This window comes from Ambystoma mexicanum, chromosome 1q (genome assembly GCF_040938575.1).
Source record: "Ambystoma mexicanum isolate Mex_15411 chromosome 1q, UKY_AmexF1_1, whole genome shotgun sequence".
In the NCBI taxonomy this organism is placed as follows: domain Eukaryota; kingdom Metazoa; phylum Chordata; class Amphibia; order Caudata; family Ambystomatidae; genus Ambystoma; species Ambystoma mexicanum.
The window spans coordinates 130,222,339-130,244,320 of record NC_090922.1 but is presented as its reverse complement, the minus strand read 5'-3'; the positions used below and the strand labels follow the sequence as shown (position 1 = coordinate 130,244,320).

The window sequence follows — 21,982 nt, the reverse complement described above, 5'->3', positions numbered from 1 at the left end:
GGTAAGGGGCCATATGTTCTCGTGACTGTGGGTGTTGTACATTCTGTGGGGGTGCTCGGCGATCATCTGTGTACCTCTGATCCTGTTGCTCTTCCCTTCTCCCACCTACCATTGGCAGTCCATGTGGGCTTCCCGGGTGGGGGCGGCCATACTGCTGTTCATTTTGATAATTGTTCATTGGTCGGCTGCGTCATTCCCTTGAAAAATGTCCCCACCTGCTGCAGTTCCAGCAATTCCCGGGTCCCCCTCTAGGTCCCCGACCCCCATACCCTGCGTATCCATATCCACCTCCTCTAGATCCTCTGTGCCCACCTCTTCCTCCACGGGCGCTCCTTGCCTGCCATTGCGGCCCTCCATATTGTTCTTCACCATTCCACTGTTCTTGTCCATTCCCTGCCCAGTTTGCTGCCATCCTTGCTTGTATTGCTATTGACCCTTCCTCCTCCTCCTCTCGCTCTCTATCTGTGGGGAGGGCGGCTACTGCTGCTGTGACCTTCACCAGTTTCGTCTTAATTAATTTAGCCTCGTCAGCCAGTCTCTTCTGTACTATCTCCCTTTCTCTCTCTTTCATTCGTTTGCAATGGTGTACTATTATGCTCTGTATTCCTGGCCAGCCCTTGGCTTCGATCCCAGCTATTTTATCAAGTGCTTTCTGAACTTCTTTGGGGATGCCTTGTTTTATTATGAAATAAAATAGGGAGGTGGATTGGTTCCACGCTGTGCCCGTCTCCGCTCTCCACATCTCCTGCACCCGTAGAATTAAGGCCATTGCAACCTCACCCATTGTGCATTGCATTACAGACTGCAAATCTGGTGTGTCTGGAAACATCTCTCTTAATGCGTCCCATATTCTTGCTCTTACCATGTTGAAGGATGCCCCATCATGGCGGTCACAGTCTAATGTTATTCCGGGGAAACCTGCTTTCGCCCGAACCCTGTCTGCCTGATCACCTACTGCGGACACCAGTAAACCTTTGACGTCACCTATTGCCAGGGGAACCCTTGCAGTATTTTTCTCAAATGCATACATCCATTTACTTACTCCTCCTGAAAGTGGGGGCAATAATTTAAGTAAATTTGCCTTGTCCATTTGGGCCAGCGGATATAATTAGGTCTTCCTCCCCCCCTGTGAATCAGTGGCAATTGTATCTTACCTTTTGTTGCTTTCCCTGCACTTACCTTCGTTCCCTTTTTACCCAATATTGCCATTCGCCCCATTCTATTTCTCAATCTCCCATTCCACTCTTCTTCCATTGCCTTTCCCAAGGGCGCCTGTCCTATCCCCACTGGTGTCCCACCTGCTGCTATTCCCAGTCTCCTTTCTTTTTGCTCTTCTATGTCGCACAAAAATTCTTCCTCTCTATCTGATGTCATGCCCCCTCCTTCCGCCTCACCTTCATTTACTTCCTGACCTACCTCTATTATTCTTGCAGATGTGTAATTTATCCGGAACAATATCTCCCCCTTCTTCCATCCTTCTTCCGTGGACCTGTCAAGTGACTGGGACATTTGTGTCTGCTCTACTCTGGGGGAGCCTGATCCCCCTTGCTCACATATCTCTGTCGGGATAATTCACTTCGGGCCATTGTTAACCTTGAGTCCAGGTCTTGTGAAATTTCTCAATATCTATTGCCGGGGTACTCACCTGTCCACCCGATCTCGGACACTCGTATGGGGGAGGTACTGTGGGTTGAGGTGTGGTTGGGGGCGTGGGTTTTGACACATACTGGGTCACTGTACCCTTCGGCTGGTACTGGTTTTGGCAGGAGGGGATACAATCGTGCAACCTCTATATGACCTTCCTTTTCTTCCCCTTCCTTCCTGATATTCTCTATTACCATGGGAGATGAAACCTCTTATTTTATTTGTTCTTTTCTTTTTACTGGAGGCACCTCTTCAAATAGCCTCCATAGATCTAATCTCTCTCTTCTATTTTGTAATTGTTTGCCTTTGTATTTTACAAACAGACATGTGGCTACCATATCCAGAACGTTTTTGTCGAATGATCCTCCCTGGGGCCATACCTGTATTAGCCCTTCCCTTTTTAATTCCGTGATCCACTGATCATGGTATTTTACAATCTTCTCAGCGTAGCCTGGCAAACTCCTACAAATGTGATCTAGGGATGTTTCTACGCCCATCCTCTTTTCCACGCTCTTACCTTTACCTGATGATACATATGATAGTACTACAACTTCTACAATAGTTTATTTCTTGTGTGTTTTGTATATCAATTCTGCATCACAGTATTCAAAATGTATCTTCAATTTGTCACACTTAATTTACATAAAATATAAAACCAAAATTACACCACCTATGCTGCCACAACTTGTCCGTGGCCACTAGTTGCAACAACCACAATGAGACATTCACATAAAATTAACCAAAAGACATATCACATATAACATTTAACACAGATCTTCCTGCCTGTCCCCTCTGATCCCTGCCATTTACCTCTTTGTACTCTTATGTTTTTTCCCCGTTTCTGTCCCCTTTATATTTCCCCTACACCCAAGAAAGAAGAAGCGTTTCTAAATTGTACTACTCCGAATCTCCCTATATATGAGACTGCTACTGGTTACACTTGTTTTCTCTTTTTTACTCCCTGTACTAGCCAAGAAAGCACTATGCAGCGCCACCTTCCACCCCCTTGCGGAGCTAGGTTCCCGTATTCCTCTTTCCCCTCGTAATCTCCTTAACCTGTCCTAATGGCCATATGCAGAAAGAATAGAAAGAATATATTAGACCCACAAGACCCTCTTTAACTATATATCCCTTTACTCTCTTTCAGCTTCCCTACCCTTCAACTGACTCTGTATACTACCCCTATATCTCTCCTCTATCTACCTTTAACGTCGTTCGCACTTGATACTCACGTGTCCGTCTTGATCCGAGACCCTCTGGACCCCGTCTGTCCAGGCGCTGCCCCACACTCAATGGCTGCCCCCGGCGAGCGGTACGATAGGTTTTGCCAAGTGGGACCTGGACCCTATCGCCCTACTGCGTGCGTGTGTCTAAGTATACCGGTTGCCGTAGGCGGGCAGCTCTCTTGAGGGGGGGCGCGCACTGGGTATCCGCTGTGGCCGGGGACTTCTCGTGCCAAAAGGAACGAAGGGACAAATCACGTCGCGGGGTAACCACATGAAAGTGAGCATCCCCAAAAAATACAATAAAAACACTCCCCAATGAGAGTCAATAATGGACACACCCCAAGACCAAGTGCGGGTGAAGGTAAGAAGTAAGTTTATCCAAAACCAGAATAGGGCAAGCAGAGAACTCTGCGAACTCCGAGAGCGCTCTGCCAAACATCAGGAAACATCCATATTTTGTTACAAAACCACGTCACCTATGACGTGGGAACTAGGGATTACATAAATCGATGAGATTGGGCAAAGGGGAGAAGCAGTATAGATTCCATAGGGTTGAAGCTCCAGGATTGGTGAGGCTTCTCGTCGTGTCATGGTGATGCTTGTAGGTCAGCTGGGCTCATCGGGTGGAGTGTCGGATCAGGAGATGTCGGAATTGATGCATCTTGGCTGCACTGACATTTGCCCTTGTGGCCACACATACCCATTCAGTATTCATTATAATTCATAATGCCCTGTAAATCCTACAAGTTGTTCATCTAACATTACAAGAGAAATAACACATAACTCTAGGTCCTCTCATTTCATCATCATAAAACACACCCGACAAGAAAGGGACTGCTTCATGGGTTCAGGTGTCTTGCCAGGGGGCACATGTCAGGGATATCTCTATCATTTTGCTTTGTTGCATCTAGTGGGGGGGCATCTTTATTTTTTGTTAGTACTAGAACAAATATACTGCCACCATGGTCAGTCAGGGTTGGGGTGAGCCTGGGTACTATCTGGTCAGAGGGCACATAGCTGGTACTTCAAAAAGGCAGTGGGATGAGAGGCTTGTTGCCTAAATTTATTTTAACCAAGGTCTTGGGTGTGGAACACGTTTTACGGTGCTATTGTGGGTCTGGGGGCTTAGGGGAGGCTTAGTAGAGGGGTGAGAGGTTACACTCACAGCATTACATCGTTAATGAAATAAGGGCCTTTAGATGTTAGCCCGACCTGAGGCAGGAGGAAGGTGGGGGCTGGATAGGCGGCGCTGCAGGGAAAGGGAGAGAGGGCCCTGTGGCTTCTAACTCATCTACTCGACGGGGTAACATGCACATCAAAAATGCGAGGTAGAATTAGGCCAGTGTGGTTGCAGGTATATCAAACAATATGCAAGCTTATGTACATTGTATAGGTTACACGTTTACGTTTATCATGAGCATCCTGTTTACAAAGTAAATTCTATCTACAACAGTCTCGCAATGCTACCGTTTTACATTACACGCATTTAGACCAGTATGTAAGTTGAACGTATTGTGAGAACACATGTATATTCGAAAAACCAGCAAACATCTGGATGGTGTACCTCGTACTCTAATGAACGTGTGAATCAATATGAGTGTTTCTCAAAAGACAAGATTCATTTACAGTATGGAACTTATACATATGACTAATAGCTTCATGTGCATTACCAATAGGTGAGGATTTTCTTGTTTCGTTTTCTGAACATAGCCCCTTAATACACGCTTGCATGCAAGGATTTACAGCCTTCACAAGGGGATTATCAGTACGGGTGAACCAGGGTGTCACACAGGCATAGAATCTATATCGGTTACTTCAAACGGAGAACAAGGTTGGGGGGTTATCCACAGGGTATGTCATAAATGTGGGGTCTACACGGGGACGGGGCATGTTTGTGAAGATGGATTGTTCTCTTCAAACCCAAGCCTTTGCCCGGTCATCCGCAGGTACGTGATGGACTGCGGAAGGGGAAAGATGCATTGTTCGTCACGCAGCATGTTCGCGCCTGGTCTCCCGTGGGAACAGGCCTTCTGCAGGGACGCAGAGGGGAGGAGGTTGAGTGAGATGACGGGCTCGCTGTGCGTGATCTTCGAGGGGAGAGCTGGAGCTCTGCAGGCTACGAGGCCTGTGGTACCATGTGCAAAATGTAGTCTAGTTGTGGTACAAAATGGGGTCTGGGCTTTCTGGCCAATGTGTGCATACATATGCGTCGTCCCGCAGCCACCCCGCATCCCTGGCCACAGGCACATAGGTGGCTGGTGGACAAACCATAATCCGCTCGTGGGGATAGAATGGAGGGGAGGGGGTCTCAAGGACCATGCCTCCCACACACTGATGGTGACCTACGGGGCCGGCTGTCTCAGAGCTTGTGTCCCATATGAGACCCAGAAAAGTCAGGCTCTACGTAGGCTGCAGCTGAGATTTCTTGAGGCTGACCAAAAACCCCAGCTCGTCGAGTGTGATCAAAAGGCCCTTTTTGTCCAGGTACGGGTAGACGTGGTGGTCCTGGGCATTAAGGAGGGCTGCCACCGCGTTCATGAGCCTGGTAAACACCCTGGGGACTGAATTGAGGCTGAAGGGTAGCACCTTGTATTGGAAATGGCAGCCCATGATCCTGAATCGTAGAAAGGAGCGATGTGGCTGCCAAATCGGGACGTGTAGATAAGCGTCCTTCAGATCCAGGGAGCACATCCAGTCTCCCATGCACAATTTCTCTGCAATCAGTGCTGGCGTAACCATCTTGAATTTTTGAAGAGGTAGGGAGAGGTTGAGGGTGGTAAGGTCCAACAACTCTCAGGCCAGCCTGGTTCTTCTTTTGTATCGCGAAAATCCTGTAGTAAAAGCCCAATCCTCGCAGGGAGGCTGGGACTTCTTCCACTGCCTGGCTCTCGTTGAGCGACCGAACTTCCGCCAAAAGAGCTGCTGTCCCAATCTGTGGGAGGGGAGGTGCGGAAGGGACTGGTAGGTGGTACCCCCTGGATACTACCGAGAAGATCCAGGGGTCCGCAAACTTCTGACACCAAAAATGTGCGTGAAGGGCAAGCTTGCCCCCCACTGGGGACACATGGAGCCAAAGGGGCATGTCATGCCTTCTTACCCTCTGAGGCTGTTGAGGAGGAGGGGGGACAGAAAAAAGCCCTTGCTCCCCACCCACCTTTTGTTGTTTGCGTCAGTGCTGACTGAGAACGGTCAGGCTGTCTCGACCTCCATTCTTGAAAGCCCCGGAACCCACTGAATGCCCGCCCCATGTCAGAGAGTTGATGCGACTGGGTGTACGCCTTCGGCGTGGCCTTCGTAAGGATAAAGACTTCGCAGTTTGCAAACGGTTTTTCTTTTTATCGAGCTCCTCATTGGTGGTGGAGTGGAAGAGGTCATCACCCTCAAATGGAAGGTCCAACATGCGTTCCTGGACATCTAGGTTAAATTTAATAGCCCGAAGCCAGGTATCCTTTCGAATGTCCGTGGCGATGCATATGGCCCGGCCAGAGGTGTCGATATGGACCATGGTGGACTCCATGATGTCTTGCGCCACCATTTTAGCCTCTGCCAGTCCCGCCTTGAAATGTGACTGGATCTGCATCGGGAGCTCAGGAAGGAAGTCGGCTATTTCCCGCAAGAGCCTCTGATTAACGGCTGCCAGCATGGCAAATCCACGTTGGATTGACGAGAATGCAGCAAAGTGTTGGAATACAGCTCTGTCCCGTACGCCTCCAAGGTCTTCTCCTCCTTGTCTAGCAGTGTCTAGGAAGAGGTGGCGGAGGACGACTGAGGCTTTGAGTAGAGTGACGCCGCGGCAATCACCGAAGAGTGTGGCTGAGGATGGACCTATGGCAAGAGTGGATCCCCCATTTGCCTATACTTGGCGTGCAGGCGCCGATTGACAGCCTGGGGCGAGTGGAGTTTGAGCCACCCTTTCTTGGCCAAGGCAACGACAACCTTCTGCACCGGGATCCCCGTTCTAGCCGCAGGGCATAGAATGAGGACCTAGGCAAGAACCCCCGCCTGCAGTTGTTCAACCTCGGGTTGAGGAAGGCCCAAATACTCTGCCAGACCTGCAAGTCGTTCCTGGAAGGCCCTGGCAGATGATGGTGTGTCAGGGTCTTCTTTCTCATCTATGTCCACCACAGCGTCCGGCTGGTCTGGAGTGGGTGGAGGAGTGCTGGCCACCGAGGGCTGAGGTGTGGCGACTGGAGCCAGAGGCTGCAGCGGAGGCTGGTAAGGAACCACCTGAACTGTGGGAGGCAGGGGAGCCAGAATCGAAGGAGCCAGTGCAGGCAGCAGGGGCTGCACCGGGTTCTGCAGCGCTGGAGCCATAGGAGGAATGACTCTGAGGAGATCTCAGGAGAGTGAGGAACTTTTCAAAGAACCTGTCCTCGTAGGCCAGTGGGGTGGTAGGTGATATTGACACGGTAGCGGGTCGGTACTCTGTCTGGCTGGTTGCAGGGTAAACCTGCCCTGCAATGCTGATGGATAAGCTGTAGGCCACGTACTTGGTTGACACCAGTCCCACCTTGTAACTCGTTCTCCCACCTGCTCCGTTCCTCGGGCCGGTATCGGACAAGCAGGCCTTTTGTCTGGCGCAGCAGCCATCTTGTCATGCTGCTTGGCTTACTGGGCCCGGCCTCCTCCAGGACTCTTGGGGATGGAGCATGAGACCTACCCTGTACCTCAGGCCGAGGTCTGGTAGGTGTGTCGCCCTCGGCAGTACCGCCAGCAGTGCTGCGTGCAGGCACCCCCTCGTACATGTTGCTGGTACAAGGGCGTAGCTCCTCGGGTGTACACCCGGTAAAGGAACCTTGCGGTCCCTCAGCACTGTCTCCAGAAGGAGCTATAGACCCCTTGGCCTGGCGGCCGGTAGCTGAACTAGCCTCAGTATCCGTGCTTGTGCGAGAACCTGAGAGGTTCTTCCCGCTCAGGCGTTTCCTTGGGAAGGAGTCGCCCTTGCGGGATGCGCTGGAAAAAAGCATCCCTCCCTTGTGCCTTGAATTATGTCTGACTAAGTCCTTCAAGTCCTCTGGAGGCGACTTCTTGAAGAGCTTCCTCCACCTAGCTAGTGTGTTCTTCAGAGCATGCGATAAAAGTGCGTCGCACACGGTACAAACCTCTCAACCATGGTCCGGCCAAGACAGCGGCGGCAAAGAACGTGGGGATTGGATGTAGGGAAGAGCACCTCGTAGGCTGGACACCTGTTGAAGCCTACTGAAGTCGACATGCGCGGGGGAGGAGCGTGGCACCAGAGGACCGAGTACCTGATTGATAAAAGAAGACAAAAAGACAGAAGAAAGTATTCGGGGAAGAGCGCGTGGTATTACATGGCTGAAGCCAAACCCATGAGCGCTGGTGAAATCGACCCGTTCCCGTCGACGCAGAAAAGGGGGCTGAGGAGTGGCGCCTGTGGGTGGAGTCCGGGGAGCGCATGCTCCCAGGACTGCGCCCCAGCGCGCCTCTAAATTTAACGGGGAAGAACAATTTTTCTGGTGAAAAAGGTTCTGTCTCCTGTCCCTAGCAAGGGACGCCCATGCAGTATGGAGGAAAAAGGGACGGGACGTAAGAGTAAGAGCCGCTAGGTGAACTTTGATGGAGTTGAATACTTGACCAGAGTCTGGTAAGTGGAGCATGTAATGAAGAATGTGTGATGGAGTGCATTCGATCAGGTTTACAATTTTTGGCTGGCACCTTATTACAAATCTTTTTCATTTGTTAAAGTAACAGTGTGTCATGACCCCAGCAAAGGAGCACCGTTCCCATTCAGAAATCCTAGGGAAGCAAGGAACTTCATATCAGTCGGTGGGTCAACAGTTGCTTCAAGCCTGGCACAATAAGGCATTGGTCTCATTCATAGCATTGCATCTATAGGCTCACATAGGTCTTACTTTGGTTTTTCCGACACTCAACATGGCTGCCGCCAAATCCGTTGGAAACTCACAGCACATACTACACCTATTGCAGAGGGAGCTACTTAAGCCCCGCCTCCGCTGGAGCGCTCGCTTCGCGTCTTCTCCGTTCTCGAAACCTTACCAAGGAAAGTCTTACCCCAGTGCTTAGCTCACTCCTATCTGAATCTCCCCTCCCTACTGACCCAAACACCCTCGCTGACCTATATACCAATGTCCTCACAACAGCAATGAACACCATTGCCCCATTACTACCACGTAAAACCAAACCATCCGACCACAGGAATTCTTGGTTCACTTAGATAGGAGTGAGCTAAGCACTGGGGCAAGACGTTCCTTGGTAAGGTTTCGAGAGCTGCGGGCTGGTGTCGGGGCAGAGGTGAATTGACAGGGATGGAGTGTCCGATAGGCGACATGGAGAAGCGAATGACGTGGTGATCAGACCATGGGCACGGGTTGTTGCTGGTGATTGTAACCTGGCAGTTGAGGTCTGCAATCCAGTCGAGCATGCAACCTTTGGATTGTTTTGGGGAAATCCAAAACAAAAAACGGCTAGCTGAAGCCAACTGTAGAAAGTCCCCTGCCAAATCTAGGAAGGTAATGTTTTCCTCTGCTGTCAAATATTATGAGTACACTATCCTTCTAGGCAAGTCCACATCATATACAAATCTTATTGCCAATGTCAAATCTGACACCAGAGAGAATTTCACCATCCTTAGGGAACTTGAAACAACCCACCACCCCCCCTGCCACCATCGCCAAAGATTATTTATGGTGCACCAACATTCAGAATGCCATGCTAGTGAAAATCAACACCCTGCAAAATAAAATCGATTTAAAGCAATCCCTGCTCTCACCAGCTAGCCAACCTCCCTCGCCTACCTGCCACCTTGCCACCAACATGTAGGACACCCCTGTGTTACGTTTTGCAAATGTCTCGGTCGCCAAAGTCAAGAACATCCTTAAAGGTGTTAAATCCTCACGATGCAAAGGTGACATATGCCCTGCAGCTCTAGTCAAGGACTACTCTCTGGATCTCGCACCCCTCATAACTTCCTTTAATAATGCCTCTTTCTCCACCGGCATAGTCTCCTCCTGCCCCAAGGAAGCCTGGGTTCTCCCTCATTAAAAAACCTTCGCTACCGCAGTGGCCAAACGTAATATCCTCAAACACCGGAAGTCGAAGACAGCTCACACAATCCAGACATGGTTTTGAGACCTTATCGAAGTACACTAATGCGAAGAAGGTTATGCAAGAGGTATTGCACCCTCGAGTCTTCCTAAAGATATTTGGGCTCCCCTCCGGTGCTACTTGAATTCAACTAACCGGGACTCTGAAGCTGTGGGGGAATCAGTAAGCCCTGGAATGTGGCCAGTCCCTACACATGCGGCTACTACTACTGCCTGTCGAGCGAGCATATGTAATGATCCGTAAAAGTGTCATAATGTTGTTAATGCAATGTATCTGTCAGCAGAAAAAATAAAGTTTAAAAAAAAAAAAACATTCACTAGACCCTTCAAACCATTCTAAATACCACCCTATCACGACTGTCCCATTTTTACTAAAAATCCTAGACAAGGTAGCCTATCTGCAAATCCAGAATTACCTGAAAGTCAATCACATCCTAGGGATCCATCAGTCTGGGTTCCATCCAGGCCATGGTACGGAATTAGCACTATCGGACATTAAGAATCAGTTGGATTACTTCAGAGACAGGGGCTTACCTGCCCTACTCCTACTTCCTGACCTATCAGCTGCCTTTGACTTGGTGGATCACAAGATCCTTTGCCATCAGATGACCACAGCAGCACATATTTGCCTGAAGCCACAAGCTGGATCTCGTCCATCCTAGGAGAGAAATCTAAGAGTAATTACAGAAAATGCCAGTGCCCCCCTGCACCCATTTCCTGTGGTGTCCCACAAGGGTCTCGTGTCTCTTCAACCCTGTACAACATCTTTACGAAACCTCTATTCACCCTCCTCGACTCCATCAGCATATCTTACACAAACTATGCCGATGAGACACAAATTCTACTCCCCCTCTCTGGCAACTCCACTGAAGACTGCACCTCACTTAACTCAGTCGACCTGACCATTCAAACCTGGATGGCCACACACCCTCTTTGTCTAAATAATGAAAAATTGAAATCCTCCTGGTGGCCCCTTCAGCAATGCTTAAGATACTTGACCCTCAATACACCACATTTCCCATTGAGGGCATTGCGATTACAGTCTCTCAGTCCCTGAAGACACTGGGAGTTTACCTGGATACCACACTCTCCCTTAAGCGCTATGTGAACTCCATCACCTCCGCTGCAGCCAACACAACCAAGCTCATTAATGCAGCTAGCCCTTTCCTGTCCTCTAAAAACTGCCTTACAATCGCCCGAGCCACCATAGGCTCAAGACTGGTCTACTGCAATGCGCTCTTTGCAGGCACCTCCGAGCACAGCATTAGGAAGATGCACGTCATTCAGAACAATGCCCTCAGAGCAGCACTGAACATAGCTGAATTCAACCACATCACAGCAGCAAGAAGAAAATCGAATTGGCTCCCCATTCGATCCTAGCGACTGTATCAATCACTCACAGATGTAAATCCCAGGAAGCCCCTACCTACCTCTCTCAGAAACTCTAAAGCTACCTCATTGAGACGCACTAGATCGGCCTACGCTCACTGCCTCATTCACCCCAAATTCAAAGGGGGCAAAGCAGGAGGCTTTAACTTCCCAACCATTGTAGCCAAACAGTGGTACCTACTCCCGCCTACCTTGTGAGCTGAACCTTACTGGCCCTTCCAGAAATCTATAAAAACTCTTGTGTTTGCCTAACCTTTTGAACCATGGTCGGACTTACCCGTCTTATTTCTGTACTATGTGTTACACCAATTATATCGCTTCATTCTGTATGTAACAGTTTATGATAAAAAAGACCATTGATGCTTCAGGGTTTAGTGAGCTATCCAAATGTAAAAATAAATAAATAAAACTTATAGAACAAGATGTGGAAACACACCCGAATAAAGCACACGCAGACTGTAAAACTTTCTCTGAGCAAAACACAGATAGGTGAAGCAGATTATTGAAAATTGAGTGCTCTTTTGGCTTTTGAAAAGATTTTGTAATCTTCATCTTGCATAAGAGTTACTCTTCTTCAGGGGAGGAGGTAGAAATAACCAACATAAGTCACTAAACAATGGGCATCTTCTGCTGCCAATAGAATACATCCATGCCACTCTACCATGCACTTCATGCCATAAGCCTTACAGTTTTCAACCATAAAATGCACGCTCAAAGTCAAGTGATCTACACATACTCAGCCATGCCGCTGCTCAAAGGAACTTTGAGCAGCCACGATCTATGCATCGCAGAGCCATGCATCCCCCAGCCACACTCAATGATTCAAGAATTGGGCATTTGTATCCTAGGGTGGAGCAGGTGGATACTTGCAAAGGAAGGGAAACTTGATTCCCCAGTGATGATCTCCTCCCACATGGCCAGGGAAAGGCAGCCGCTATTTGATCCTAACCCTGGGGTGGTATTCTGAGGGTGGATCACATGGGATAAGTGGTTCAACAGGAAAAATGCAGTATTCTTCTCTTTCCAATGAAGAAGATCCTCTAATTCCAGAGTTCCTGCAGTGGTAAAACCCTGAAAAATCCCTTTTCCAAACATTCCAGACAAAATACTATTCACTCTTTATCTGTGCATAACACACCTAAAACACATTTAACTACCATTTGTGATACTGGCCGTACACCTCCCTGTGGCATTACCCCAACCTGGAACGCACGTTTGACATGACACTACAACGTAGGTGGGACCCTAATAAAGAGATGCTACTGGGTGACCTTTACCCGGAGGGCAAATATGCATCGTTGGAGGTAGTACAGAATAAAGTGGGAGCAGGCCTCATTACGGTACTTCAATATTATCGCCTAAAAGCGGCCTGTAAACGCAAATGGCCTACATTCCCAGAGGCCTCCCCTGTGCATCAGTTTCTAACTATGGTCATGACCCCGGAGGGTTTTATGGGAACCGACTCTAGTTTATATAAAGCTGTACCCCGTCCTAAAATATCAGACAAAAATGGGACACGATCTTGAAATTTCCATTGTAGACTCCCAATGGGCCAGGTACTGCCAATACACCAAATCCATTTCAATTAATGCCAACTTCAGACTAATTCAATTCAAAATACTAAATCATCTGCATATTACCCCATATGATAAGGCATTTGTAACGATATGATATGATAAGGCATTTGTAACGCGCCTATACACAAATAAAATCTCTAAATTCAACCACCCCAAACAAACAACCTGTCCCAAATGCCACACACAATCAGCGGATTCTATACATATGTATTGGAACTGCCCCCCTGTTAGGGGTTTTTGGGAAGATGTAGCCAGATTGACCAGTGATATGCTTGGGGTGAAAATCCCAGCCACGCCACAGAAGAACAAGTTACTTTCTTACCTGGTTACTTTCTTTCGATGGGATGGTCCGACGACGTATTCCATATCTATGACATGTAATCACCACAGCTGTGCTGCTTCGGAAACGTTTTTCGGCGACTGCGTCCTGCGTCGATGACGTCGATGCGCCGTCGTCGAGGGCCTCCTCCATCGTCCGACGTCATCCGATGTGATAAGTAGGACGCACGACGCCCGTAGCCTCAGTTGTAGTTTTTTCCCCCAGAACGTGTGACACTAGTCAACTGCCAGTCAGACACAAAGCCTTGCGGAACGTAAGCTGCAATCGCAAAAGAAATTCTGCAGCGGGGAAGGCAGGGCGGGAGCGATATGGAATACGTCGTTGGACCATCCCATCGAAAGAACGTTACCAGGTAAGAAAGTAACTTGTTCTTCGAGGGGATTGGGTCCTCCGACGTATTCCATATCTATGACAGACTCCCAAAGCAGTACCAGAGCAAGGAGGAGGGAAAGAATTTAGAATCAAAATTTAGAATAGCCAATGAAATAGCAGAGCAAAGGACCGCCTTGCCAAAGGCCAGATCCTGTGCTCGGATGGAATCGAGGGAATAGTGACGTACAAATGTATATACTGAAGCCCAGGTGGCTGCATCACAGATGTTGCGAATAGGAACACCCCTCTGCAGGGCAGTAGACGCAGCCATACCCCTGGTAGAATGGGCCCGCAAGCCAGCCGGTGGGTCCTTACCCGCCAAGCGGTAGCACTCCGAGATGGCCAAAATAATCCAGCGAGACAAAGTCTGTTTCGTCACAGCTTGCCCCAAACGCTTTCCAGCGTAACCAATAAAGAGTTGATCGTCCACTCTGACCCGGGACATGCGTGAAACATAAAAGCTTAAAGCTCTCCTAGGATCAAGCCTATGGAGCCTCTCCTCTTCATTACCAGGATGCGTAGGAGGATAGAATGCCGGAAGAACAACCTTCTGGGCCAAATGAAATTCCGTCACTACCTTCGGAAGAAAAGAAGGACGAACTCTAAGGACAACCTTGTCCTTGTGAAATACAGTGAAGGGTGGCTTAACTGAAAGTGCCTGTAACTCACTCACTCTGCGAGCGGAAGTAACCGCAACTAAAAACACAGTTTTCAGAGTTAACAGCCTCAAAGGGCAAGAATGTAAAGGCTCAAACGGAGCACCCATAAGAAACTTAAGAACAAGGTTTAAATCCCAACCGGGCACCAGGAAAGGTGACGGAGGGAACACATTAGTGAGCCCTTTCAGAAACTGTGAAATTAAAGGGATTTTAAAGTAAGAACACTCTTCAGACGAGCGCTTAAAGATGGACAGCGCCGCCAGGTAACCTTTAATGGTACCCACTTGCAAGCCCCTGTGGGCCAAAGAAAGTAAAAAGGACAGAACCATGGGGATGTCACATGCAAAAGGATCCACATTCTGAACTCTGCACCAGTCGCAGAACTTACGCCAACGGCACAGAGACTTTGTTGCTGGCCTTCGGGCCGAAAGCAACACCTCCATCACGTCTTCAGGGAGGTCCCAATCCCTATACCTCAACCTTTCAGAAGCCAAGCGTGAAGGTTGAGGGATCTGACCTCTGCATGGAGAACCTGACCCCCCTCCGTGAGAGCAGATTGTCTCGGTAGGGAAGACGACGCGGAGGGCAGATGGACAAGTCGAGAAGGTCCGGGTACCACGTCCTCCGAGCCCACGCCGGAGCAATGAGGATCATCCGGGAACCGAACTTCCGTAACCTCCGCAGCACTTGCGGGATGACGGGGACTGGAGGAAACGCGTACAGCAGCGGGAATGACCACTCCACCACGAACGCGTCTCCTAAGGCTCCTTTTGGAGGAAATTCCCGCGAGCAAAACCTTTCGCACTTCCGGTTGACACTGGAGGCGAAGAGATCCACTTGAGGGGTCCCCCAAAGGGCGAAGATCTCCAGGAGAATCTCCTGAGCCAACTCCCACTCGTGAGAGATCGCGCTCTGCCTGCTCAGAGCGTCCGCCGTCACGTTTTCGTCTCCGGCCAGATGAACTGCCGAGATCGAAACTTCCTGCTGGATGGCCCAGAACTCGAGCTGCATCGCCTCCCTGCACAGAGGAAGTGACCCTGCCCCCCCCCTTTTTGTTGAGGTAGTGCATGGCCACTGTGTTGTCCGTCAGGATCAGGACACTTTCCTCGCACAGTCGGCAGAAAAGCCTTCCGGGCTAGCCTGACGGCCCTCAGCTCCAACAGATTGATATGGAGTCTGGACTCCGACGGAGACCAACGACCGCTGACTGTCAGCCCATTGGCATGAGCTCCCCAACCCGTGAGGGATGCATCCGTCACGATCGTCACCTCCGGCCAGGGAAGCCAAAATGGAGCCCCCTTCATCAAGTTGCCTTCGACGGCCCACCACAGAAGGTCCCGGGCGACCGAGGGCGGCACCTGAACCGGGTCCGACATCCTGCCGGAGGACTGCGACCATTGCGTCTTGAGTGCCCACTGCAAAGATCTCATCCGCAGGCGAGCCTCTGGCACCAGAAGAATGCAGGATGCCATGAGGCCGAGCAACCTCAAGAACTCGAACGCTGGGAGCGTCTGGGCATGCTGAAACTTGTGCACCATCTGCTGAATGTGAAGAGCCCTCACCTGAGGAGGAAAACACTGCCCCAGGGAAGTGTCGAGCACTGCTCCGATGTACTGGAGCCGCTGTGTTGGCGTCAAATGGGACTTCTTTAAATTGAGGGAGAAGCCCAGCCTGTGAAGGGAGTGGCAGGTGACGGACAGATGATCCAGGACTTGCTCGGGAGAGCTCCCCCTGATCAACCAATCGTCCAGGTAGGGGTAGACGTGAATCCCCCCTTGCCTGAGATGCGCTGCCACCACCACCATGAGCTTGGTGAAAACCCTCGGGGCGGAGGTCAATCCGAACGGCAGGACCCGAAACTGAAAGTGCGAGTCGCCAACCGCGAACCTCAGGTACTTGTGCTTGGGATGGATCGGCACATGGAAGTAAGCATCCTTGAGGTCGAGTGACACCAACCAGTCCTGAAGCTGAAGGGCCTGGAGGACTTGAGAGAGAGTAACCATCTTGAACTTGTCCTTCCTGAGGAGTTTGTTCAAACCGCGCAAGTCCATGATGGGTCTCAATCCCCAATCTTTCTTCGAAATCAAAAAATAAGGGGAATACCATCCCTTGTTCCTCTCTGCTACAGGCACCAGTTCTATGGCGCCTTTCTCCAGCAGGGCTTGAATTACCTTCGCAAGGAGCGGATACGGACTCTGCAAAGAGAGGTTCCCCGGTGGATTGTCGCGAGGCCTGTGCCGAAAGGGAAGACAGTAGCCGTGGGTTATGATCTCCAGACCCCACACATCTGAAGTAATGGCTTGCCAATCTACAAGATGCTGCGCCAGCCTTCCCCCAACCGGCGAACCATGGGACATGGCCTCATGACTGAATGGGAGCGGCTGCGGCGTTACCTGAGGGCAAAGAGGCAACTGCCCGAGCGGCCTTGGCACCACGGGTACCCTGTGCGTTGGCCTCTTTGACTGCCAGCTCCTCTCGCTTTACTGAAGGAGTAATAGCGAAAGGAACCACCCCTCCACTGCTGTCCCCTAGGACGAAAAGGCGGAGGTTGGCGAACTGCAGCGCCCAACGACTTCGCTGCAGCTTTTGAGGTCTGCAACCTCTCAAGGCTCTCGTCAGCCTTGCTGCCAAAAAGGTGTTCACCGTCAAAGGGCATGTTGAGGAGCCGGGACTGCACATCAGGAGCAAACCCCGACTTCCGAAACCAGGCAAACCTGCGTATTACGGTGCTCGCCGCCATGGACCTACTGACGCATTCAGCTAAGTCCAAACCCGACTGAACGGACTCACGCATGGCATCCTTACCATCCTGGACCATAGCAAGGAAACCATCCCGTTCGTCCCCTTCGGGAATATGTTCAGCCGCTAATGCAACACAGTTCCACAGAGTGTGTGTGAAACGAGACAAGGCACAAATGGAGTTGGCGCCTGAAGCGCCATACCACCAGAAGAAAACACTTTCTTCGCCCAGCCATCAAAACGTTTGTCGTCCCTATCAGGAGGGATGGTAGGGTACGACGCCTGCTTTGCCGGGGCCGTGGCCGCCTGCACCACCAAACTCTCCGGAGTGGGGTGCCTGGTCAAGTAGCAGGGGTCGCTACTGGCTGGATGGTATTTTCGCAACAAGGATCTGCCCACCGCCGGGAGACTCTCCGGAGCAGTCCAAGCCGCCGCCACCCTTCTCTGTAAAGCCATAGGGAACTGCAGTACCGCATCAGTTGGAGGACCAACATCAAGGATGTCCGTCAGATCATCCTGCACAAACTCCCCTGGGGGAGCAGACCATCCCAAGTACTCAGAAACCCTAGCCATAAGGCGCCGGTACGAGGAATCGGCATGAGAGCCAGGCTCAGGCCTACAAAACTCCACCTCCGGAGAGGTGTCCAGTCCACTGGCATCATGCAGTGACTGTCTCAAATCGTCAAACTGACTATGGCCCGAGACAATTTCATCTGGAACCTGACTAGGAACCAGGCCATCAGAATCCTCATCCGCCTCTGAAATATAGTCCAGGTGGCAAAAAGAAGGCACCCGAGAGTGCTTGCTCTTAACCAGAGCCTTCCTAGGGGGTTCTCCCGTGCCACGGGGTACCTCCGACACGAAAGTCGTCGATGGCGTCGAGCGAATCGGCGCCGGCGTCGAGAGAACCGGCATCGGCGCCGAGAGGATCGGCGTCGAGGAATCGGCGTCGACGTCAGATGCAGCGCCTCCAGCATCGGCGGCGTCGACACAGCCCTCGAAGCCGGAGCCCCGAGCGTGTCCCTTGACGACCTGGGCATCGGCGGCTTCGACGACTTCCTCGGAGCCGGAGCCTCGAGAAAGCCTGTCGACGCCTCAGACGTCGATGTCTTCCTCGAAGACCTCACAGGTGCATGCTGTCTCGAACGCGTCGAGGACCGGGACCTGGAATGGGTACGTCGAGAAAGAGTCTCCTTGTCCGAACGGGACCTCTCCCGTGACTCGTGCCGACCACTCTTGCGAGCGGTGTCTCTCGACCTCTCACGACCGACCCCACTCGGGGGCGCGGACGGCTTAGTACCCTGCGACTCAAGAATCGCCAGCATTTTCTTCCCGAAGGAAGCCCATTCCTCGGGTGTCGCACGGCTGGTGGGGTAAGCGACGTGCCGGGCAGAGTCCTCCGAAGAGGACCTGGAAGACGACCGGTGTCGGCGCTTCCGAGAATGCCTCGAAGAGGCTGAGGAGTGGCGAGACCGACTCCTAGAAGGAGACCCACGAGACTTCCGACGATGACGCGGAGAGTCACCCCTCGAATCATCCGTCGAAAGCCCCGCAGACTTCCGACTTCCTGGGCTTGGACACCCGACCTACCGAAAACTTCTTCTTACATTCGCGTAAGGCTTTGGACGTGAGCGACTGGCAGTCGATACAGTCATACGTGTCGTGGGCCTCCCCGAGGCACCAGAGGCAGGCACCATGCGAGTCCGTCACCGACATCTTGGACACACACACCCCGCACTTCTTGAAACCCGGACGCGGGGTCGAAGACGAAGTAGAAGACATCTTCACACGAAGGATTTTCACAAAACGAACCTTTTGTGATGGTTATTTAAACAAAGATGTCCAGCAATGCAACTTAAAACGGTTTAAAGTTCCTTTGGACTCAAAGTCCCAGAGAGCCTCAAGTACTGAGACGAAGAAGAGGAGTAAGGAGCCAATGTGGAATGAAACTAACATCAAGTTCAACGCACGGTCTAGTTGTCAGGTTCACAATCAGGTGTGCGGGTTATTTAAATCTGAAGATCACCTGCAAACAGAGAAAAGAGAGGCGAGCTGCAGAGAAAGCGAGGCACAAAGCCTACCCAAAGGTGGAGGAAGACACACAGACGAGCTGTGTTAGAAGAGCCAAATGCTTACAGGCAACCGCCTGGAGGCATACCTTACTGGTGGAGCGGGAGTCCGGTGAACCCACAGCGAGTACCCTGGAGGGACCACTGGAAAAAAGACAGCCGCCATGAGACCGAAGGCGGCACAGCCCTGCTGGGTTGCCCAGGTTCCATCGGCGAGTAGGTGGAAAGCTGGCGTGGGAACTGAACGAGAGTCTGCCTAGAAACAGAAGCCTGCCCAATAGCAAACTTCACTGCAGCTGCATGTTACAACAGTGAGTTGATCCAGAGAAGTTGGGGGCCCTGGGACGTGCCAACAAACTTAGGTTAACCTGGGTAATTATTTTGAAAACCAACCAAGTAGAATGGAAGGGCAAATGTTGTACAAATCTCCTTACATGTGATGCCAATTGGGAGAAACTTGGACCAAGTATTTCCATCGGTCAAGAGACACTATTGAAGAAGTTGACAGACAGAACGTGAACAAACCTGTGTATGGGATGTCAATATGGGCGAAGTTGTAACAAGTAATATCTGAAGTCAATGAAGTATAAACAGTGAAGAAGTGCAGCTGTGTTATACTTGAAAGAAAGTGAACATTTCAGAAAGACCTGATGAAAGATGCACATCAGTCAGTGACTTCTTTTTGTAAAGAGATATCTGGCAGGAGAGTACACCAGGGGATCTGCAAGAGCCAAAACCAGTTGTTGAAATAACAAATGTTGACATCCTGTAAAGTAAAAAAAACTTCCTTTTTGCTATACTCCTAACAATGTTGTGGAAAATACATTTGCCTTGCCATCCCAAGGAAAGTATTAACTGAAAGAGACATTTTAATTACCTTCAACAGAACATTGTTGGAACAGAACATTGTCAATGGTTTTCCTGAAACAGTTCAGCGGAAGGGAACCAACCCCTGGATACAAGGATTGTTTTGTTGGAATTATACATTTGGATTTTTAAACACTTTTGTTGAATTGAAAATAGAGACATTTACCTTGCACCTTGTGATTGTGTATGTTAATGTGAGGGTCAGATACATTTTGGACACAAGGCCAGCTTACTTTTGTTTTAGTTTCATAAGCAGGGACACTCATTAGGATAATGATAGATAGTCCTTTATCCACCCCCCTTTTCTTTTAATAAAAATGACTAATGTTGAAAACATTACAAATTTGTGTCGGCCTTTCGTTTCTGATCCCTCACACAATCCATATCCTGGTGGGTAGAGAGAAACTGACCTTGAGGAAGAAAATAAGGTCTTGGGTGGTCACCACGAGAAATATTCACCATCTACTTGGTTATTGCTAGTCAGTGGCTGAGAGCCTGGAAGTTATACGCAGACAGAAAGCCACTGCATTTCCTTCTGCAAACAGGAACAATTAAGGGAGCTCTGCAAGAAATTGTGGGCAGTATGCAATCAAAGAAGCGAGTTTGTTGTGCAGACTCTCCAGCACCTGTCGACTATAGCTAAAAATTCCAAGAGCTTCTGGGATACGCAAAGTGGCAGTGCAACAAGCTTACGCTGAGGGTGTTGGGGCACCCACTGCTAATTAGGAGACCTGTCTTTCAGAAAAGCATGACTATATCAACTTTATACAACAAGCAAGTTGGACTTCACTTTTGTACTTGCCCTTGATGCTATTCAAGAGCATAGACAGACTGTAAATGGTTCGAGCATACGGAGACTACAACCATGACACTGTAGTTCTCTTTCTTCGAAACCTACAAATTGAGAAATACAATGCAGAGAAGGTAAGTGTTGGCGACAGTAGAATTACTCCACCAATACGCTGACGACACACAAATATACCTCAGGATTGGCTTCATCAAGGACATCCATAGGCTCAAAACCTGCCTCTTGCTAATCCGGTCTTGGATGTCCAGTTCATACTTGAAGCTCAACCCCTCCAAGACCGAATTCCTGCTCCTCACCAACAACACCGAACACCCAGACATACAGACCTGGTTCACCTCCTGTGCCAAGCCCCTTGGGTTCCACATTGACAAGCACCTCTTCTTCAAGATACACATAGCTAAGAAAAATCAGACAGCTTGGTATGAGCTCTCTCTCCTGAGGAAAGTCAAGCCCTTCCTGCCTACGGACAGCTTTAGATCCACCGTTCAAGCACTGGTCCTAACCCACCTGGATGGGCTCAATGCACTACTGGTGGGCAACATGATGCCCTCCAATTTGACTCTGCAGCTTGTGTTGCTGCCGCCCTGCAACATGGGATGGGCACCTTGTATTTGCCAACTGATGGTCTCTCGCATCTGTGGGTAGCTGCCGCCCTGCAACTGGGGTTAGGAACCATGTATATGCCCTTTGATTTGACTCTGCATCTTGTGCTGCTGCCGCACTGTAACATGGGGTCAAGCCATATGGATGTGATCACCATGTACTTCTCTTCCTCCCTTTTACCCTTCCTATTCTGTAACTGAAGCACTGAAACCAATCTCGTAAGCTTAAGCACCTAGATACCTCTGGGATTTGCGTGCTATACAAATAAACAAAAACAAACAAACTACTCAAAGGCCTCCAGTCATCCTCCTTTGTACCCCTGAGAAGTGTCCTACATGAGGCCACACGCCTCATCAAGGGTCTACGCAGATAGGCCCACATCACCCCAGCCCTCATTGACCTTCACTGGCTCCCACTGCATGCACAAATCACCTTCACATCTTGCTGCATCATCTGTAAGGCAGTCGCACTGAAGTCATCAGCTACCTCGCAGAGAAACTCAGCATCTCCGGCGGACAGCGCACCACCAGAAGCAAAGACACGTGCAGACTTGAAATCCGTCGCTGCAAAAAGGAAAGGACCAGAAAACAAGCATTCTCTGCCT

At 50.1% G+C, this 21,982-nt stretch overlaps 1 protein-coding gene across 1 annotated transcript in view; it reads right to left on the bottom strand.

Moving 5' to 3' along the window:
* The window catches only part of ZCCHC14 (zinc finger CCHC-type containing 14), a 1,189,754-nt gene that overhangs the window by 590,647 nt on the left and 577,125 nt on the right, over window positions 1-21,982 (bottom strand). The window lies entirely within an intron of this gene.